The following is a 20,239-nucleotide window of genomic DNA, read 5'->3' on the forward strand; positions in this document are numbered from 1 at the left end:
CCCCATCCTAAATTCCCCTGGGTGTCTAGTTTTCAAAAAGGTATAGGTTTGCTAGGTTTCCCTAGGTGCTGGCAGAGCTACGGCGCAAAAACAAAAGGTAGTCTTTTTGTCCAAAACGTGCTAAATTTCACTGGGAAATTGAGGTGCGACCATGCTGCGTTTTGCGCTGTTTCATGTCGCAGCCACTATGCCTACCCACACAAGTGAGGTATCATTGTTTCCGGGAGACCTAGGGGCACGCTGGGTGGGTGGAAATCTGTTGATCCACGAAGATTCCAGAACTTTCCACCACAGAAATGTGAGGAAAATGTGTTTTGTTTTTCAAATTGTTAGGTTTGCAACGGATTCTGGGTAACAAAACCTGGGGGTAGGCAGACGAGTCACCCCATCCTGAATTGCCCTGGGTGTTTAGTTTTCAAAAATGTATAGGTTTGCTAGATTTCCCTAGGTGCTGGCAGAGTTTCGGCGCAAAAAGAAAAGGTAGTCTTTTTGTCCAAAGCGTGCTAAATTTCACTGGGAAATTGAGGTGTGACCATGCTGCGTTTTGTGCTGTTTTATGTCGCAGCCACTATGCCTACTCATGCAAGTGAGGTACCATTTGTTTCGGGAGACCTGGGGGCACGCTGGGTGGGTGGAAATTTGTTGATCCACACAGATTCCAGAACTTTCCACCACAGAAATGTGAGGAAAATGTGTTTTTTTTGTCAAATATTTATGTTTGCAACGGATTCTGGGTACCAAAACCTGGAGGTAGGCAGACGAGTCACCCCATCCTAAATTCCCCTGGGTGTCTAGTTTTCAAAAAGGTATAGGTTTGCTAGGTTTCCCTAGGTGCTGGCAGAGCTTCGGCGCAAAAAGAAAAGGTAGTCTTTTTGTCCAAAGCGTGCTAAATTTCACTGGGAAATTGAGGTGCGACCATGCTGCGTTTTGCGCTGTTTTATGTCGCAGCCACTATGCCTACCCACGCAAGTGAGGTACCATTTTTTTCGGGAGACCTGGGGGCACGCTGGGTGGGTGGAAATTTGTTGATCCACACAGATTCCAGAACTTTCCACCACAGAAATGTGAGGAAAATGTGTTTTGTTTGTCAAATGTTTATGTTTGCAAGGGATTCTGGGTAACAAAACCTGGAGGTAGGCAGACGAGTCACCCCATCCTAAATTCCCCTGGGTGTCTAGTTTTCAAACATGTATAGGTTTGCTAGGTTTCCCTAGGTGCTGGCAGAGCTACGGCGCAAAAATAAAATGTAGTATTTTTGTCGTAAACGTGCTAAATTTCACTGGGAAATTGAGGTGCGACCATGCTGCGTTTTGCGCTGTTTCATGTCGCAGCCACTATGCCTACCCACGCAAGTGAGGTACCATTTTTTTTGGAGACCTGGGGGCACGCTGGGTGGGTGGAAATTTGTTGATCTACGCAGATTCCAGAACTTTCCACCACAGAAATGTGAGGAAAATGTGTTTTTTTGTCAAATATTTATGTTTGCAAGGGATTCTGGGTAACAAAACCTGGGGGTAGTCAGACGAGTCACCCCATCCTGAATTGCCCTGGGTGTCTAGTTTTAAAAAATGTATAGGTTTGCTAGATTTCCCTAGGTGCTGGCAGAGCTACGGCGCAAAAACAAAAGATAGTCTTTTTGTCCGAAACGTGCTAAATTTCACTGGGAAATTGAGGTGCGACCATGCTGCGTTTTGCGCTGTTTCATGTCGCAGCCACTATGCCTACCCATGCAAGTGAGGTACCATTTTTTTTGGAGACCTGGGGGCACGCTGGGTGGGTGGAAATTTGTTGATCTACGCAGATTCCAGAACTTTCCACCACAGAAATGTGAGGAAAATGTGTTTTTTTGTCAAATATTTATGTTTGCAAGGGATTCTGGGTAACAAAACCTGGGGGTAGTCAGACGAGTCACCCCATCCTGAATTGCCCTGGGTGTCTAGTTTTAAAAAATGTATAGGTTTGCTAGATTTCCCTAGGTGCTGGCAGAGCTACGGCGCAAAAACAAAAGATAGTCTTTTTGTCCGAAACGTGCTAAATTTCACTGGGAAATTGAGGTGCGACCATGCTGCGTTTTGCGCTGTTTCATGTCGCAGCCACTATGCCTACCCATGCAAGTGAGGTACCATTTTTTTTGGGAGACCTGGGGGCACGTTGGGTGGGTGGAAATTTGTTGATCCACGCAGATTCCAGAACTTTCCACCACAGAAATGTGAGGAAAATGTGTTTTTTTGTCAAATGTTTATGTTTGCAAGGGATTCTGGGTAACAAAACCTGGGGGTAGGCAGACGAGTCACCCCATCCTGAATTCCCCTGGGTGTCTAGTTTTCAAAAATGTATAGGTTTGCTAGGTTTCCCTAGGTGCTGGCAGAGCTTCGGCGCAAAAAGAAAAGGTAGTCTTTTTGTCCAAAGCGTGCTAAATTTCACTGGGAAATTGAGGTGCAACCATGCTGCGCTTTGCGCTGTTTCATGTCGCAGCCACTATGCCTACCCACGCAAGTGAGGTACCATTTTTTTGGGAGACCTGGGGGCACGCTGGGTGGGTGGAAATTTGTTGATCCATGCAGATTCCAGAACTTTCCACCACAGAAATGTGAGGAAATAGTGTTTTTTTGGTCAAATTTGTATGTTTGCAAGGGATTCTGGGTAACAAAACCTGGGGGTAGGCAGACGAGTCACCCCATCCTGAATTCCCCTGGGTGTCTAGTTTTCAAAAATGTATAGGTTTGCTAGGTTTCCCTAGGTGCTAGCAGAGCTTCGGCGCAAAAAGAAAAGGTAGTCTTTTTGTCCAAAGCGTGCTAAATTTCACTGGGAAATTGAGGTGCAACCATGCTGCGTTTTGCGCTGTTTTATGTCGCAGCCACTATGCCTACCCACGCAAGTGAGGTACCATTTTTTTCGGGAGACCTGGGGGCACGCTGGGTGGGTGGAACTTTGTTGATCCACAGAGGTTCCAGAACTTTCCACCACAGAAATGTGAGGAAAATGTGTTTTTTTTGTCAAATTAATATGTTTGCAAGGGATTCTGGGTAGCAAAACCTGGAGGTAGGCAGACGAGTCACCCCATCCTAACTTCCCCTGGGTGTCTAGTTTTGAAAAATGTATAGGTTTGCTAGGTTTCCCTAGGTGCTGGCAGAGCTACGGCGCAAAAACAAAAGGTAGTCTTTTTGTTCAAAGCGTGCTAAATTTCACTGGGAAATTGAGGTGCGACCATGCTGCGTTTTGCGCTGTTTTATGTCGCAGCCACTATGCCTACCCACGCAAGTGAGGTACCATTTTTTTTGGGAGACCTGGGGGCACGCTGGGTGGTTGAAAATTTGTTGATCCACACAGATTCCAGAGCTTTCTACCACAGAAATGTGAGGAAAATGTGTTTTTTTGGTCAAATGTTTAGGTTTGCAAGGGATTCTGGGTAACAAAACCTGGGGGTAGGCAGACGAGTTACCCCATCCTGAATTCCCCTGGGTGTCTAGTTTTCAAAAATGTATAGGTTTGCTAGGTTTCCCTAGGTCCTGGCTGAGCTACGGCTCAAAAACAAAAGGTAGTCTCTTTGTCCAAAGAGCTTAAGATTTCACTGGGAAATTGAGGTGCAACCACATTGCATTTTGTGCCGTTTCCTGTCGTAGGCACAAGGCCTACCCACACAAGTGAGGTACCGTTTTTATCGGGAGACCTTGGGGAACGCTGGGTGGGTAGAAATTTGTTGATCAACGCAGATTCCAGAACTTTCCACCACAGAAATGGGAGGAAAATGTGTTTTGTTTGTCAAATTTTTATGTTTGCAAGGGATTCTCGGTAACAAAACCTGGAGGTAGGCAGACGAGTCACCCCATCCTAAATTTCCCTGGGTGTCTAGTTTTCAAAAAGGTATAGGTTTGCTAGGTTTCCCTAGGTGCTGACAGAGCTACGGCGCAAAAAGAAAAGGTAGTTTTTTTGTCCAAAGCGTGCTAAATTTCACTGGGAAATTGAGGTGCGACCATGCTGCGTTTTGCGCTGTTTCATGTCGCAGCCACTATGCCTACCCACGCAAGTGAGATACCATTTCTTTCGGGAGACCTGAGGGCACGCTGGGTGGGTGGAAATTTGTTGATCTACGCAGATTCCAGAACTTTCCACCACAGAAATGTGAGGAAAATGTGTTTTTTTTTCAAATTGTTAGGTTTGCAACGGATTCTGGGTAACAAAACCTGGGGGTAGGCAGACGAGTCACCCCATCCTGAATTGCCCTGGGTGTCTAGTTTTCATAAATGTATAGGTTTGCTAGATTTCCCTAGGTGCTGGCAGAGCTTCGGCGCAAAAAGAAAAGGTAGTCTTTTTGTCCAAAGCGTGCTAAATTTCACTGGGAAATTGAGGTGCAACCATGCTGCGCTTTGCGCTGTTTCATGTCGCAGCCACTATGCCTACCCACGCAAGTGAGGTACCATTTTTTTTGAGAGACCTGGGGGCACGCTGGGTGGGTGGAAATTTGTTGATCCACGCAGATTCCAGAACTTTCCACCACAGAAATGTGAGGAAAATGTGTATTTTTGGTCAAATTATTATGTTTGCAAGGGATTCTCGGTAACAAAACCTGGAGGTAGGCAGAGGAGTCACCCCATCCTAACTTTCCCTGCGTGTCTAGTTTTAAAAAATGTATAGGTTTGCTAGGTTTCCCTAGGTGCTGGCAGAGCTACGGCGCAAAAACAAAAGGTAGTCTTTTTGTTCAAAGCGTGCTAAATTTCACTGGGAAATTGAGGTGCGACCATGCTGCGTTTTGCGCTGTTTTATGTCGCAGCCACTATGCCTACCCACGCAAGTGAGGTACCATTTTTTTTGGGAGACCTGGGGGCACGCTGGGTGGGTGAAAATTTGTTGATCCACACAGATTCCAGAGCTTTCTACCACAGAAATGTGAGGAAAATGTGTTTTTTTTGTCAAATGTTTATGTTTGCAAGGGATTCTCGGTAACAAAACCTGGAGGTAGGCAGCCGAGTCACCCCATCCTAAATTCCCCTGGGTGTCTAGTTTTCAAAAAGGTATAGGTTTGCTAGGTTTCCCTAGGTGCTGGCAGAGCTACGGCGCAAAAACAAAAGGTAGTCTTTTTGTCCAAAACGTGCTAAATTTCACTGGGAAATTGAGGTGCGACCATGCTGCGTTTTGCGCTGTTTCATGTCGCAGCCACTATGCCTACCCACACAAGTGAGGTATCATTGTTTCCGGGAGACCTAGGGGCACGCTGGGTGGGTGGAAATCTGTTGATCCACGAAGATTCCAGAACTTTCCACCACAGAAATGTGAGGAAAATGTGTTTTGTTTTTCAAATTGTTAGGTTTGCAACGGATTCTGGGTAACAAAACCTGGGGGTAGGCAGACGAGTCACCCCATCCTGAATTGCCCTGGGTGTTTAGTTTTCAAAAATGTATAGGTTTGCTAGATTTCCCTAGGTGCTGGCAGAGTTTCGGCGCAAAAAGAAAAGGTAGTCTTTTTGTCCAAAGCGTGCTAAATTTCACTGGGAAATTGAGGTGTGACCATGCTGTGTTTTGTGCTGTTTTATGTCGCAGCCACTATGCCTACTCACGCAAGTGAGGTACCATTTGTTTCGGGAGACCTGGGGGCACGCTGGGTGGGTGGAAATTTGTTGATCCACACAGATTCCAGAACTTTCCACCACAGAAATGTGAGGAAAATGTGTTTTTTTTGTCAAATATTTATGTTTGCAACGGATTCTGGGTACCAAAACCTGGAGGTAGGCAGACGAGTCACCCCATCCTAAATTCCCCTGGGTGTCTAGTTTTCAAAAAGGTATAGGTTTGCTAGGTTTCCCTAGGTGCTGGCAGAGCTTCGGCGCAAAAAGAAAAGGTAGTCTTTTTGTCCAAAGCGTGCTAAATTTCACTGGGAAATTGAGGTGCGACCATGCTGCGTTTTGCGCTGTTTTATGTCGCAGCCACTATGCCTACCCACGCAAGTGAGGTACCATTTTTTTCGGGAGACCTGGGGGCACGCTGGGTGGGTGGAAATTTGTTGATCCACACAGATTCCAGAACTTTCCACCACAGAAATGTGAGGAAAATGTGTTTTTTTTGTCAAATGTTTATGTTTGCAAGGGATTCTGGGTAACAAAACCTGGAGGTAGGCAGACGAGTCACCCCATCCTAAATTCCCCTGGGTGTCTAGTTTTCAAACATGTATAGGTTTGCTAGGTTTCCCTAGGTGCTGGCAGAGCTACGGCGCAAAAATAAAATGTAGTATTTTTGTCGTAAACGTGCTAAATTTCACTGGGAAATTGAGGTGCGACCATGCTGCGTTTTGCGCTGTTTCATGTCGCAGCCACTATGCCTACCCACGCAAGTGAGGTACCATTTTTTTTGGAGACCTGGGGGCACGCTGGGTGGGTGGAAATTTGTTGATCTACGCAGATTCCAGAACTTTCCACCACAGAAATGTGAGGAAAATGTGTTTTTTTGTCAAATATTTATGTTTGCAAGGGATTCTGGGTAACAAAACCTGGGGGTAGTCAGACGAGTCACCCCATCCTGAATTGCCCTGGGTGTCTAGTTTTAAAAAATGTATAGGTTTGCTAGATTTCCCTAGGTGCTGGCAGAGCTACGGCGCAAAAACAAAAGATAGTCTTTTTGTCCGAAACGTGCTAAATTTCACTGGGAAATTGAGGTGCGACCATGCTGCGTTTTGCGCTGTTTCATGTCGCAGCCACTATGCCTACCCATGCAAGTGAGGTACCATTTTTTTTGGGAGACCTGGGGGCACGCTGGGTGGGTGGAAATTTGTTGATCCACGCAGATTCCAGAACTTTCCACCACAGAAATGTGAGGAAAATGTGTTTTTTTTGTCAAATGTTTATGTTTGCAAGGGATTCTGGGTAACAAAACCTGGGGGTAGGCAGACGAGTCACCCCATCCTGAATTCCCTTGGGTGTCTAGTTTTCAAAAATGTATAGGTTTGCTAGGTTTCCCTAGGTGCTGGCAGAGCTTCGGCGCAAAAAGAAAAGGTAGTCTTTTTGTCCAAAGCGTGCTACATTTCACTGGGAAATTGAGGTGCAACCATGCTGCGCTTTGCGCTGTTTCATGTCGCAGCCACTATGCCTACCCACGCAAGTGAGGTACCATTTTTTTGGGAGACCTGGGGGCACGCTGGGTGGGTGGAAATTTGTTGATCCATGCAGATTCCAGAACTTTCCACCACAGAAATGTGAGGAAATAGTGTTTTTTTGGTCAAATTTGTATGTTTGCAAGGGATTCTGGGGGTAACAAAACCTGGGGGTAGGCAGACGAGTCACCCCATCCTGAATTCCCCTGGGTGTCTAGTTTTCAAAAATGTATAGGTTTGCTAGGTTTCCCTAGGTGCTAGCAGAGCTTTGGCGCAAAAAGAAAAGGTAGTCTTTTTGTCCAAAGCGTGCTAAATTTCACTGGGAAATTGAGGTGCAACCATGCTGCGTTTTGCGCTGTTTTATGTCGCAGCCACTATGCCTACCCACGTAAGTGAGGTACCATTTTTTTCGGGAGACCTGGGGGCACGCTGGGTGGGTGGAACTTTGTTGATCCACAGAGGTTCCAGAACTTTCCACCACAGAAATGTGAGGAAAATGTGTTTTTTTTGTCAAATTAATATGTTTGCAAGGGATTCTGGGTAGCAAAACCTGGAGGTAGACAGACGAGGCACCCCATCCTAACTTCCCCTGGGTGTCTAGTTTTGAAAAATGTATAGGTTTGCTAGGTTTCCCTAGGTGCTGGCAGAGCTACGGCGCAAAAACAAAAGGTAGTCTTTTTGTTCAAAGCGTGCTAAATTTCACTGGGAAATTGAGGTGCGACCATGCTGCGTTTTGCGCTGTTTTATGTCGCAGCCACTATGCCTACCCACGCAAGTGAGGTACCATTTTTTTTGGGAGACCTGGGGGCACGCTGGGTGGGTGAAAATTTGTTGATCCACACAGATTCCAGAGCTTTCTACCACAGAAATGTGAGGAAAATGTGTTTTTTTGGTCAAATGTTTAGGTTTGCAAGGGATTCTGGGTAACAAAACCTGGGGGTAGGCAGACGAGTTACCCCATCCTGAATTCCCCTGGGTGTCTAGTTTTCAAAAATGTATAGGTTTGCTAGGTTTCCCTAGGTGCTGGCTGAGCTACGGCTCAAAAACAAAAGGTAGTCTCTTTGTCCAAAGAGCTTAAGATTTCACTGGGAAATTGAGGTGCAACCACGTTGCATTTTGTGCCGTTTCCTGTCATAGGCACAAGGCCTACCCACACAAGTGAGGTACCGTTTTTATCGGGAGACCTTGGGGAACGCTGGGTGGGTAGAAATTTGTTGATCAACGCAGATTCCAGAACTTTCCACCACAGAAATGTGAGGAAAATGTGTTTTGTTTGTCAAATTTTTATGTTTGCAAGGGATTCTCGGTAACAAAACCTGGAGGTAGGCAGACGAGTCACCCCATCCTAAATTTCCCTGGGTGTCTAGTTTTCAAAAAGGTATAGGTTTGCTAGGTTTCCCTAGGTGCTGGCAGAGCTACGGCGCAAAAACAAAAGGTAGTCTTTTTGTCCAAAACGTGCTAAATTTCACTGGGAAATTGAGGTGCGACCATGCTGCGTTTTGCGCTGTTTCATGTCGCAGCCACTATGCCTACCCACGCAAGTGAGATACCATTTCTTTCGGGAGACCTGAGGGCACGCTGGGTGGGTGGAAATTTGTTGATCTACGCAGATTCCAGAACTTTCCACCACAGAAATGTGAGGAAAATGTTTTTTTTTTCAAATTGCTAGGTTTGCAACGGATTCTGGGTAACAAAACCTGGGGGTAGGCAGACGAGTCACCCCATCCTGAATTGCCCTGGGTGTCTAGTTTTCATAAATGTATAGGTTTGCTAGATTTTCCTAGGTGCTGGCAGAGCTTCGGCGCAAAAAGAAAAGGTAGTCTTTTTGTCCAAAGCGTGCTAAATTTCACTGGGAAATTGAGGTGCAACCATGCTGCGCTTTGCGCTGTTTCATGTCGCAGCCACTATGCCTACCCACGCAAGTGAGGTACCATTTTTTTTGAGAGACCTGGGGGCACGCTGGGTGGGTGGAAATTTGTTGATCCACGCAGATTCCAGAACTTTCCACCACAGAAATGTGAGGAAAATGTGTTTTTTTGGTCAAATTATTATGTTTGCAAGGGAGTCTGGGTAACAAAACCTGGGGGTAGGCAGACGAGTCACCCTATCCTGAATTCCCCTGGGTGTCTAGTTTTCAAAAATATATAGGTTTGCTAGGTTTCCCTAGGTACTGGCAGAGCTTCGGCGCAAAAAGAAAAGGTAGTTTTTTTGTCCAAAGCGTGCTAAATTTCACTGGGAAATTGAGGTGCGACCATGCTGCGTTTTGCGCTGTTTTATGTCGCAGCCACTATGCCTACCCACGCAAGTGAGGTACAAATTTTTCGGGAGACCTGGGGGCACGCTGGGTGGGTGGAAATTTGTTGATCTACACAGATTCCAGAACTTTCCACCACAGAAATGTGAGGAAAATATGTTTTTTTTGGTCAAATTTTTATGTTTGCAAGGGATTCTGGGTAACAAAACCTGGAGGTAGGCAGACGAGTCACCCCATCCTAAATTCCCCTGGGTGTCTAGTTTTCAAAAAGGTATAGGTTTGCTAGGTTTCCCTAGGTGCTGGCAGAGCTACGGCGCAAAAACAAAAGGTAGTCTTTTTGTCCGAAACGTGCTAAATTTCACTGGGAAATTGAGGTGCGACCATGCTGCGTTTTGCGCTGTTTTATGTCGCAGCCACTATGCCTACCCACGCAAGTGAGGTACCATTTTTTTTGGGAGACCTGGGGGCACGCTGGGTGGGTGGAAATTTGTTGATCCACGCAGATTCCAGAACTTTCCACCACAGAAATGTGAGGAAAATGTGTTTTTTTGGTCAAATTTTTAGGTTTGCAAGGGATTCTGGGTAACAAAACCTGGGGGTAGGCAGACGAGTTACCCCATCCTGAATTTCCCTGGGTGTCTAGTTTTAAAAAATGTATAGGTTTGCTAGGTTTCCCTAGGTGCTGGCTGAGCTACGGCTCAAAAACAAAAGGTAGTCTCTTTGTCCAAAGAGCTTAAGATTTCACTGGGAAATTGAGGTGCAACCACGTTGCATTTTGTGCCGTTTCCTGTCGTAGGCACAAGGCCTACCCACACAAGTGAGGTACCGTTTTTATCGGGAGACCTTGGGGAACGCTGGGTGGGTAGAAATTTGTTGATCAACGCAGATTCCAGAACTTTCCACCACAGAAATGTGAGGAAAATGTCTTTTGTTTGTCAAATTTTTATGTTTGCAAGGGATTCTCGGTAACAAAACCTGGAGGTAGGCAGACGAGTCACCCCATCCTAAATTTCCCTGGGTGTCTAGTTTTCAAAAAGGTATAGGTTTGCTAGGTTTCCCTAGGTGCTGGCAGAGCTACGGCGCAAAAACAAAAGGTAGTCTTTTTGTCCAAAACGTGCTAAATTTCACTGGGAAATTGAGGTGCGACCATGCTGCGTTTTGCGCTGTTTCATGTCGCAGCCACTATGCCTACCCACGCAAGTGAGATACCATTTCTTTCGGGAGACCTGAGGGCACGCTGGGTGGGTGGAAATAAGTTGATCTACGCAGATTCCAGAACTTTCCACCACAGAAATGTGAGGAAAATGTTTTTTTTTTTCAAATTGTTAGGTTTGCAACGGATTCTGGGTAACAAAACCTGGGGGTAGGCAGACGAGTCACCCCATCCTGAATTGCCCTGGGTGTCTAGTTTTCATAAATGTATAGGTTTGCTAGATTTTCCTAGGTGCTGGCAGAGCTTCGGCGCAAAAAGAAAAGGTAGTCTTTTTGTCCAAAGCGTGCTAAATTTCACTGGGAAATTGAGGTGCAACCATGCTGCGCTTTGCGCTGTTTCATGTCGCAGCCACTATGCCTACCCACGCAAGTGAGGTACCATTTTTTTTGAGAGACCTGGGGGCACGCTGGGTGGGTGGAAATTTGTTGATCCACGCAGATTCCAGAACTTTCCACCACAGAAATGTGAGGAAAATGTGTTTTTTTGGTCAAATTATTATGTTTGCAAGGGATTCTGGGTAACAAAACCTGGGGGTAGGCAGACGAGTCACCCCATCCTGAATTCCCCTGGGTGTCTAGTTTTCAAAAATATATAGGTTTGCTAGGTTTCCCTAGGTACTGGCAGAGCTTCGGCGCAAAAAGAAAAGGTAGTTTTTTTGTCCAAAGCGTGCTAAATTTCACTGGGAAATTGAGGTGCGACCATGCTGCGTTTTGCGCTGTTTTATGTCGCAGCCACTATGCCTACCCACGCAAGTGAGGTACAAATTTTTCGGGAGACCTGGGGGCACGCTGGGTGGGTGGAAATTTGTTGATCTACACAGATTCCAGAACTTCCCACCACAGAAATGTGAGGAAAATGTGTTTTTTTTTGGTCAAATTTTTATGTTTGCAAGGGATTCTGGGTAACAAAACCTGGAGGTAGGCAGACGAGTCACCCCATCCTAAATTCCCCTGGGTGTCTAGTTTTCAAAAAGGTATAGGTTTGCTAGGTTTCCCTAGGTGCTGGCAGAGCTACGGCGCAAAAACAAAAGGTAGTCTTTTTGTCCGAAACGTGCTAAATTTCACTGGGAAATTGAGGTGCGACCATGCTGCGTTTTGCGCTGTTTCATGTCGCAGCCACTATGCCTACCCACGCAAGTGAGGTACCATTTTTTTGGGAGACCTGGGGGCACGCTGGGTGGGTGGAAATTTGTTGATCCACGCAGATTCCAGAACTTTCCACCACAGAAATGTGAGGAAAATGTGTTTTTTTGGTCAAATGTTTAGGTTTGCAAGTGATTCTGGGTAACAAAACCTGGGGGTAGGCAGACGAGTTACCCCATCCTGAATTTCCCTGGGTGTCTAGTTTTCAAAAATGTATAGGTTTGCTAGGTTTCCCTAGGTGCTGGCTGAGCTACGGCTCAAAAACAAAAGGTAGTCTCTTTGTCCAAAGAGCTTAAGATTTCACTGGGAAATTGAGGTGCAACCACGTTGCATTTTGTGCCGTTTCCTGTCGTAGGCACAAGGCCTACCCACACAAGTGAGGTACCGTTTTTATCGGGAGACCTGGGGGAACGCTGGGTGGGTAGAAATTTGTTGATCAACGCAGATTCCAGAACTTTCCACCACAGAAATGTGAGGAAAATGTGTTTTGTTTGTCAAATTTTTATGTTTGCAAGGGATTCTGGGTAACAAAACCTGGGGGTAGGCAGACGAGTCACCCCATCCTGAATTGCCCTGGGTGTCTAGTTTTTAAAAATGTATAGGTCTGCTAGATTTCCCAAGGTGCTGGCAGAGCTTCGGCGCAAAAAGAAAAGGTAGTCTTTTTGTCCAAAGCGTGCTAAATTTCACTGGGAAATTGAGGTGCAACCATGCTGCGCTTTGCGCTGTTTCATGTCGCAGCCACTATGCCTACCCACGCAAGTGAGGTACCATTTTTTTTGAGAGACCTGGGGGCACGCTGGGTGGGTGGAAATTCGTTGATCCACGCAGATTCCAGAACTTTCCACCACAGAAATGTGAGGAAAATGTGTTTTTTTTGTCAAATGTTTATGTTTGCAAGGGATTCTCGGTAACTAAACCTGGAGGTAGGCAGACGAGTCACCCCATCCTAAATTCCCCTGGGTGTCTAGTTTTCAAAAAGGTATAGGTTTGCTAGGTTTCCCTAGGTGCTGGCAGAGCTACGGCGCAAAAACAAAAGGTAGTCTTTTTGTCCAAAACGTGCTAAATTTCACTGGGAAATTGAGGTGCGACCATGCTGCGTTTTGCGCTGTTTCATGTCGCAGCCACTATGCCTACCCACACAAGTGAGGTATCATTGTTTCCGGGAGACCTAGGGGCACGCTGGGTGGGTGGAAATCTGTGGATCCACGAAGATTCCAGAACTTTCCACCACAGAAATGTGAGGAAAATGTGTTTTGTTTTTCAAATTGTTAGGTTTGCAACGGATTCTGGGTAACAAAACCTGGGGGTAGGCAGACGAGTCACCCCATCCTGAATTGCCCTGGGTGTTTAGTTTTCAAAAATGTATAGGTTTGCTAGATTTCCCTAGGTGCTGGCAGAGTTTCGGCGCAAAAAGAAAAGGTAGTCTTTTTGTCCAAAGCGTGCTAAATTTCACTGGGAAATTGAGGTGCGACCATGCTGCGTTTTGTGCTGTTTTATGTCGCAGCCACTATGCCTACTCACGCAAGTGAGGTACCATTTGTTTCGGGAGACCTGGGGGCACGCTGGGTGGGTGGAAATTTGTTGATCCACACAGATTCCAGAACTTTCCACCACAGAAATGTGAGGAAAATGTGTTTTTTTTGTCAAATATTTATGTTTGCAACGGATTCTGGGTACCAAAACCTGGAGGTAGGCAGACGAGTCACCCCATCCTAAATTCCCCTGGGTGTCTAGTTTTCAAAAAGGTATAGGTTTGCTAGGTTTCCCTAGGTGCTGGCAGAGATTCAGCGCAAAAAGAAAAGGTAGTCTTTTTGTCCAAAGCGTGCTAAATTTCACTGGGAAATTGAGGTGCGACCATGCTGCGTTTTGCGCTGTTTTATGTCGCAGCCACTATGCCTACCCACGCAAGTGAGGTACCATTTTTTTCGGGAGACCTGGGGGCACGCTGGGTGGGTGGAAATTTGTTGATCCACACAGATTCCAGAACTTTCCACCACAGAAATGTGAGGAAAATGTGTTTTTTTTGTCAAATGTTTATGTTTGCAAGGGATTCTGGGTAACAAAACCTGGAGGTAGGCAGACGAGTCACCCCATCCTAAATTCCCCTGGGTGTCTAGTTTTCAAACATGTATAGGTTTGCTAGGTTTCCCTAGGTGCTGGCAGAGCTACGGCGCAAAAATAAAATGTAGTATTTTTGTCGTAAACGTGCTAAATTTCACTGGGAAATTGAGGTGCGACCATGCTGCGTTTTGCGCTGTTTCATGTCGCAGCCACTATGCCTACCCACGCAAGTGAGGTACCATTTTTTTTGGAGACCTGGGGGCACGCTGGGTGGGTGGAAATTTGTTGATCTACGCAGATTCCAGAACTTTCCACCACAGAAATGTGAGGAAAATGTGTTTTTTTGTCAAATATTTATGTTTGCAAGGGATTCTGGGTAACAAAACCTGGGGGTAGTCAGACGAGTCACCCATCCTGAATTGCCCTGGGTGTCTAGTTTCAAAAAATTTATAGGTTTGCTAGATTTCCCTAGGTGCTGGCAGAGCTACGGCGCAAAAACAAAAGATAGTCTTTTTGTCCGAAACGTGCTAAATTTCACTGGGAAATTGAGGTGCGACCATTCTGCGTTTTGCGCTGTTTCATGTCGCAGCCACTATGCCTACCCATGCAAGTGAGGTACCATTTTTTTTGGGAGACCTGGGGGCACGTTGGGTGGGTGGAAATTTGTTGATCCACGCAGATTCCAGAACTTTCCACCACAGAAATGTGAGGAAAATGTGTTTTTTTTGTCAAATGTTTATGTTTGCAAGGGATTCTGGGTAACAAAACCTGGGGGTAGGCAGACGAGTCACCCCATCCTGAATTCCCCTGGGTGTCTAGTTTTCAAAAATGTATAGGTTTGCTAGGTTTCCCTAGGTGCTGGCAGAGCTTCGGCGCAAAAAGAAAAGGTAGTCTTTTTGTCCAAAGCGTGCTAAATTTCACTGGGAAATTGAGGTGCAACCATGCTGCGCTTTGCGCTGTTTCATGTCGCAGCCACTATGCCTACCCACGCAAGTGAGGTACCATTTTTTTGGGAGACCTGGGGGCACGCTGGGTGGGTGGAAATTTGTTGATCCATGCAGATTCCAGAACTTTCCACCACAGAAATGTGAGGAAATAGTGTTTTTTTGGTCAAATTTGTATGTTTGCAAGGGATTCTGGGTAACAAAACCTGGGGGTAGGCAGACGAGTTACCCCATCCTGAATTCCCCTGGGTGTCTAGTTTTCAAAAATGTATAGGTTTGCTAGGTTTCCCTAGGTGCTGGCTGAGCTACGGCTCAAAAACAAAAGGTAGTCTCTTTGTCCAAAGAGCTTAAGATTTCAATGGGAAATTGAGGTGCAACCACGTTGCATTTTGTGCCGTTTCCTGTCGTAGGCACAAGGCCTACCCACACAAGTGAGGTACCGTTTTTATCGGGAGACCTTGGGGAACGCTGGGTGGGTAGAAATTTGTTGATCAACGCAGATTCCAGAACTTTCCACCACAGAAATGTGAGGAAAATGTGTTTTGTTTGTCAAATTTTTATGTTTGCAAGGGATTCTCGGTAACAAAACCTGGAGGTAGGCAGACGAGTCACCCCATCCTAAATTTCCCTGGGTGTCTAGTTTTCAAAAAGGTATAGGTTTGCTAGGTTTCCCTAGGTGCTGGCAGAGCTACGGCGCAAAAACAAAAGGTAGTCTTTTTGTCCAAAACGTGCTAAATTTCACTGGGAAATTGAGGTGCGACCATGCTGCGTTTTGCGCTGTTTCATGTCGCAGCCACTATGCCTACCCACGCAAGTGAGATACCATTTCTTTCGGGAGACCTGAGGGCACGCTGGGTGGGTGGAAATTTGTTGATCTACGCAGATTCCAGAACTTTCCACCACAGAAATGTGAGGAAAATGTTTTTTTTTTTCAAATTGTTAGGTTTGCAACGGATTCTGGGTAACAAAACCTGGGGGTAGGCAGACGAGTCACCCCATCCTGAATTGCCCTGGGTGTCTAGTTTTCATAAATGTATAGGTTTGCTAGATTTTCCTAGGTGCTGGCAGAGCTTCGGCGCAAAAAGAAAAGGTAGTCTTTTTGTCCAAAGCGTGCTAAATTTCACTGGGAAATTGAGGTGCAACCATGCTGCGCTTTGCACTGTTTCATGTCGCAGCCACTATGCCTACCCACGCAAGTGAGGTACCATTTTTTTTGAGAGACCTGGGGGCACGCTGGGTGGGTGGAAATTTGTTGATCCACGCAGATTCCAGAACTTTCCACCACAGAAATGTGAGGAAAATGTGTTTTTTTGGTCAAAATATTATGTTTGCAAGGGATTCTGGGTAACAAAACCTGGAGGTAGGCAGACGAGTCACCCCATCCTAAATTCCCCTGGGTGTCTAGTTTTCAAAAAGGTATAGGTTTGCTAGGTTTCCCTAGGTGCTGGCAGAGCTACGGCGCAAAAACAAAAGGTAGTCTTTTTGTCCGAAACGTGCTAAATTTCACTGGGAAATTGAGGTGCGACCATGCTGCGTTTTGCGCTGTTTCATGTCGCAGCCACTATGCCTACCCACGCAAGTGAGGTACCATTTTTTTTGGGAGACCTGGGGGCACGCTGGGTGGGTGGAAATTTGTTGATCCACGCAGATTCCAGAACTTTCCACCACAGAAATGTGAGGAAAATGTGTTTTTTTGGTCAAATGTTTAGGTTTGCAAGTGATTCTGGGTAACAAAACCTGGGGGTAGGCAGACGAGTTACCCCATCCTGAATTTCCCTGGGTGTCTAGTTTTCAAAAATGTATAGGTTTGCTAGGTTTCCCTAGGTGCTGGCTGAGCTACGGCTCAAAAACAAAAGGTAGTCTCTTTGTCCAAAGAGCTTAAGATTTCACTGGGAAATTGAGGTGCAACCACGTTGCATTTTGTGCCGTTTCCTGTCGTAGGCACAAGGCCTACCCACACAAGTGAGGTACCGTTTTTATCGGGAGACCTGGGGGAACGCTGGGTGGGTAGAAATTTGTTGATCAACGCAGATTCCAGAACTTTCCACCACAGAAATGTGAGGAAAATGTGTTTTGTTTGTCAAATTTTTATGTTTGCAAGGGATTCTGGGTAACAAAACCTGGGGGTAGGCAGACGAGTCACCCCATCCTGAATTGCCCTGGGTGTCTAGTTTTCAAAAATGTATAGGTCTGCTAGATTTCCCAAGGTGCTGGCAGAGCTTCGGCGCAAAAAGAAAAGGTAGTCTTTTTGTCCAAAGCGTGCTAAATTTCACTGGGAAATTGAGGTGCAACCATGCTGCGCTTTGCGCTGTTTCATGTCGCAGCCACTATGCCTACCCACGCAAGTGAGGTACCATTTTTTTTGAGAGACCTGGGGGCACGCTGGGTGGGTGGAAATTCGTTGATCCACGCAGATTCCAGAACTTTCCACCACAGAAATGTGAGGAAAATGTGTTTTTTTGGTCAAAATATTATGTTTGCAAGGGATTCTGGGTAACAAAACCTGGGGGTAGGCAGACGAGTCACCCCATCCTGAATTTCCCTGGGTGTCTAGTTTTCAAAAATATATAGGTTTGCTAGGTTTCCCTAGGTACTGGCAGAGCTTCGGCGCAAAAAGAAAAGGTAGTTTTTTTGTCCAAAGCGTGCTAAATTTCACTGGGAAATTGAGGTGCGACCATGCTGCGTTTTGCGCTGTTTTATGTCGCAGCCACTATGCCTACCCACGCAAGTGAGGTACAAATTTTTCGGGAGACCTTGGGGCACGCTGGGTGGGTGGAAATTTGTTGATCTACACAGATTCCAGAACTTTCCACCACAGAAATGTGAGGAAAATGTGTTTTTTTGGTCAAATTTTTATGTTTGCAAGGGATTCTGGGTAACAAAACCTGGAGGTAGGCAGACGAGTCACCCCATCCTAAATTCCCCTGGGTGTCTAGTTTTCAAAAAGGTATAGGTTTGCTAGGTTTCCCTAGGTGCTGGCAGAGCTACGGCGCAAAAACAAAAGGTAGTCTTTTTGTCCGAAACGTGCTAAATTTCACTGGGAAATTGAGGTGCGACCATGCTGCGTTTTGCGCTGTTTCATGTCGCAGCCACTATGCCTACCCACGCAAGTGAGGTACCATTTTTTTTGGGAGACCTGGGGGCACGCTGGGTGGGTGGAAATTTGTTGATCCACGCAGATTCCAGAACTTTCCACCACAGAAATGTGAGGAAAATGTGTTTTTTTGGTCAAATGTTTAGGTTTGCAAGTGATTCTGGGTAACAAAACCTGGGGGTAGGCAGACGAGTTACCCCATCCTGAATTTCCCTGGGTGTCTAGTTTTCAAAAATGTATAGGTTTGCTAGGTTTCCCTAGGTGCTGGCTGAGCTACGGCTCAAAAACAAAAGGTAGTCTCTTTGTCCAAAGAGCTTAAGATTTCACTGGGAAATTGAGGTGCAACCACGTTGCATTTTGTGCCGTTTCCTGTCGTAGGCACAAGGCCTACCCACACAAGTGAGGTACCGTTTTTATCGGGAGACCTGGGGGAACGCTGGGTGGGTAGAAATTTGTTGATCAACGCAGATTCCAGAACTTTCCACCACAGAAATGTGAGGAAAATGTGTTTTGTTTGTCAAATTTTTATGTTTGCAAGGGATTCTGGGTAACAAAACCTGGGGGTAGGCAGACGAGTCACCCCATCCTGAATTGCCCTGGGTGTCTAGTTTTCAAAAATGTATAGGTCTGCTAGATTTCCCAAGGTGCTGGCAGAGCTTCGGCGCAAAAAGAAAAGGTAGTCTTTTTGTCCAAAGCGTGCTAAATTTCACTGGGAAATTGAGGTGCAACCATGCTGCGCTTTGCGCTGTTTCATGTCGCAGCCACTATGCCTACCCACGCAAGTGAGGTACCATTTTTTTTGAGAGACCTGGGGGCACGCTGGGTGGGTGGAAATTCGTTGATCCACGCAGATTCCAGAACTTTCCACCACAGAAATGTGAGGAAAATGTGTTTTTTTGGTCAAATTTTTATGTTTGCAAGGGATTCTGGGTAACAAAACCTGGGGGTAGGCAGACGAGTCACCCTATCCTGAATTCCCCTGGGTGTCTAGGTTCCAAAAATGTATAGGTTTGCTAGGTTTCCCTAGGTGCTGGCAGAGCTTCGGCGCAAAAAGAAAAGGTAGTTTTTTTGTCCAAAGCGTGCTAAATTTCACTGGGAAATTGAGGTGCGACCATGCTGCGTTTTGCGCTGTTTTATGTCGCAGCCACTATGCCTACCCACGCAAGTGAGGTACCATTTTTTTCGGGAGACCTGGGGGCACGCTGGGTGGGTGGAAATGTGTTGATCCACACAGATTCCAGAACTTTCCACCACAGAAATGTGAGGAAAATGTGTTTTTTTTGGTCAAATTTTTATGTTTGCAAGGGATTCTGGGTAACAAAACCTGGAGGTAGGCAGACGAGTCACCCCATCCTAAATTCCCCTGGGTGTCTAGTTTTCAAAAAGGTATAGGTTTGCTAGGTTTCCCTAGGTGCTGGCAGAGCTACGGCGCAAAAACAAAAGGTAGTCTTTTTGTCCGAAACGTGCTAAATTTCACTGGGAAATTGAGGTGCGACCATGCTGCGTTTTGCGCTGTTTCATGTCGCAGCCACTATGCCTACCCATGCAAGTGAGGTACCATTTTTTTTGGGAGAGGTGGGGGCACGCTGGGTGGGTGGAAATTTGTTGATCCACGCAGATTCCAGAACTTTCCACCACAGAAATGTGAGGAAAATGTGTTTTTTTTGTCAAATTTTTAGGTTTGCAAGGGACTCTGGGTAACAAAACCTGGGGGTAGGCAGACGAGTCACCCCATCCTGAATTTCCCTGGGTGTCTAGTTTTCAAAAATGTATAGGTTTGCTAGGTTTCCCTAGGTGCTGGCTGAGCTACGGCTCAAAAACAAAAGGTAGTCTCTTTGTCCAAAGAGCTTAAGATTTCACTGGGAAATTGATGTGCAACCACGTTGCATTTTGTGCCGTTTCCTGTCGTAGGCACAAGGCCTACCCACACAAGTGAGGTACCGTTTTTATCGGGAGACCTTGGGGAACGCTGGGTGGGTAGAAATTTGTTGATCAACGCAGATTCCAGAACTTTCCACCACAGAAATGTGAGGAAAATGTGTTTTGTTTGTCAAATTTTTATGTTTGCAAGGGATTCTCGGTAACAAAACCTGGAGGTAGGCAGACGAGTCACCCCATCCTAAATTTCCCTGGGTGTCTAGTTTTCAAAAAGGTATAGGTTTGCTAGGTTTCCCTAGGTGCTGGCAGAGCTACGGCGCAAAAACAAAAGGTAGTCTTTTTGTCCAAAACGTGCTAAATTTCACTGGGAAATTGAGGTGCGACCATGCTGCGTTTTGCGCTGTTTCATGTCGCAGCCACTATGCCTACCCACGCAAGTGAGATACCATTTCTTTCGGGAGACCTGAGGGCACGCTGGGTGGGTGGAAATTTGTTGATCTACGCAGATTCCAGAACTTTCCACCACAGAAATGTGAGGAAAATGTTTTTTTTTTTCAAATTGTTAGGTTTGCA

The sequence above is a fragment of the Lissotriton helveticus genome, chromosome 11 (assembly GCF_964261635.1).
Source record: "Lissotriton helveticus chromosome 11, aLisHel1.1, whole genome shotgun sequence".
In the NCBI taxonomy this organism is placed as follows: Eukaryota; Metazoa; Chordata; class Amphibia; order Caudata; family Salamandridae; genus Lissotriton; species Lissotriton helveticus.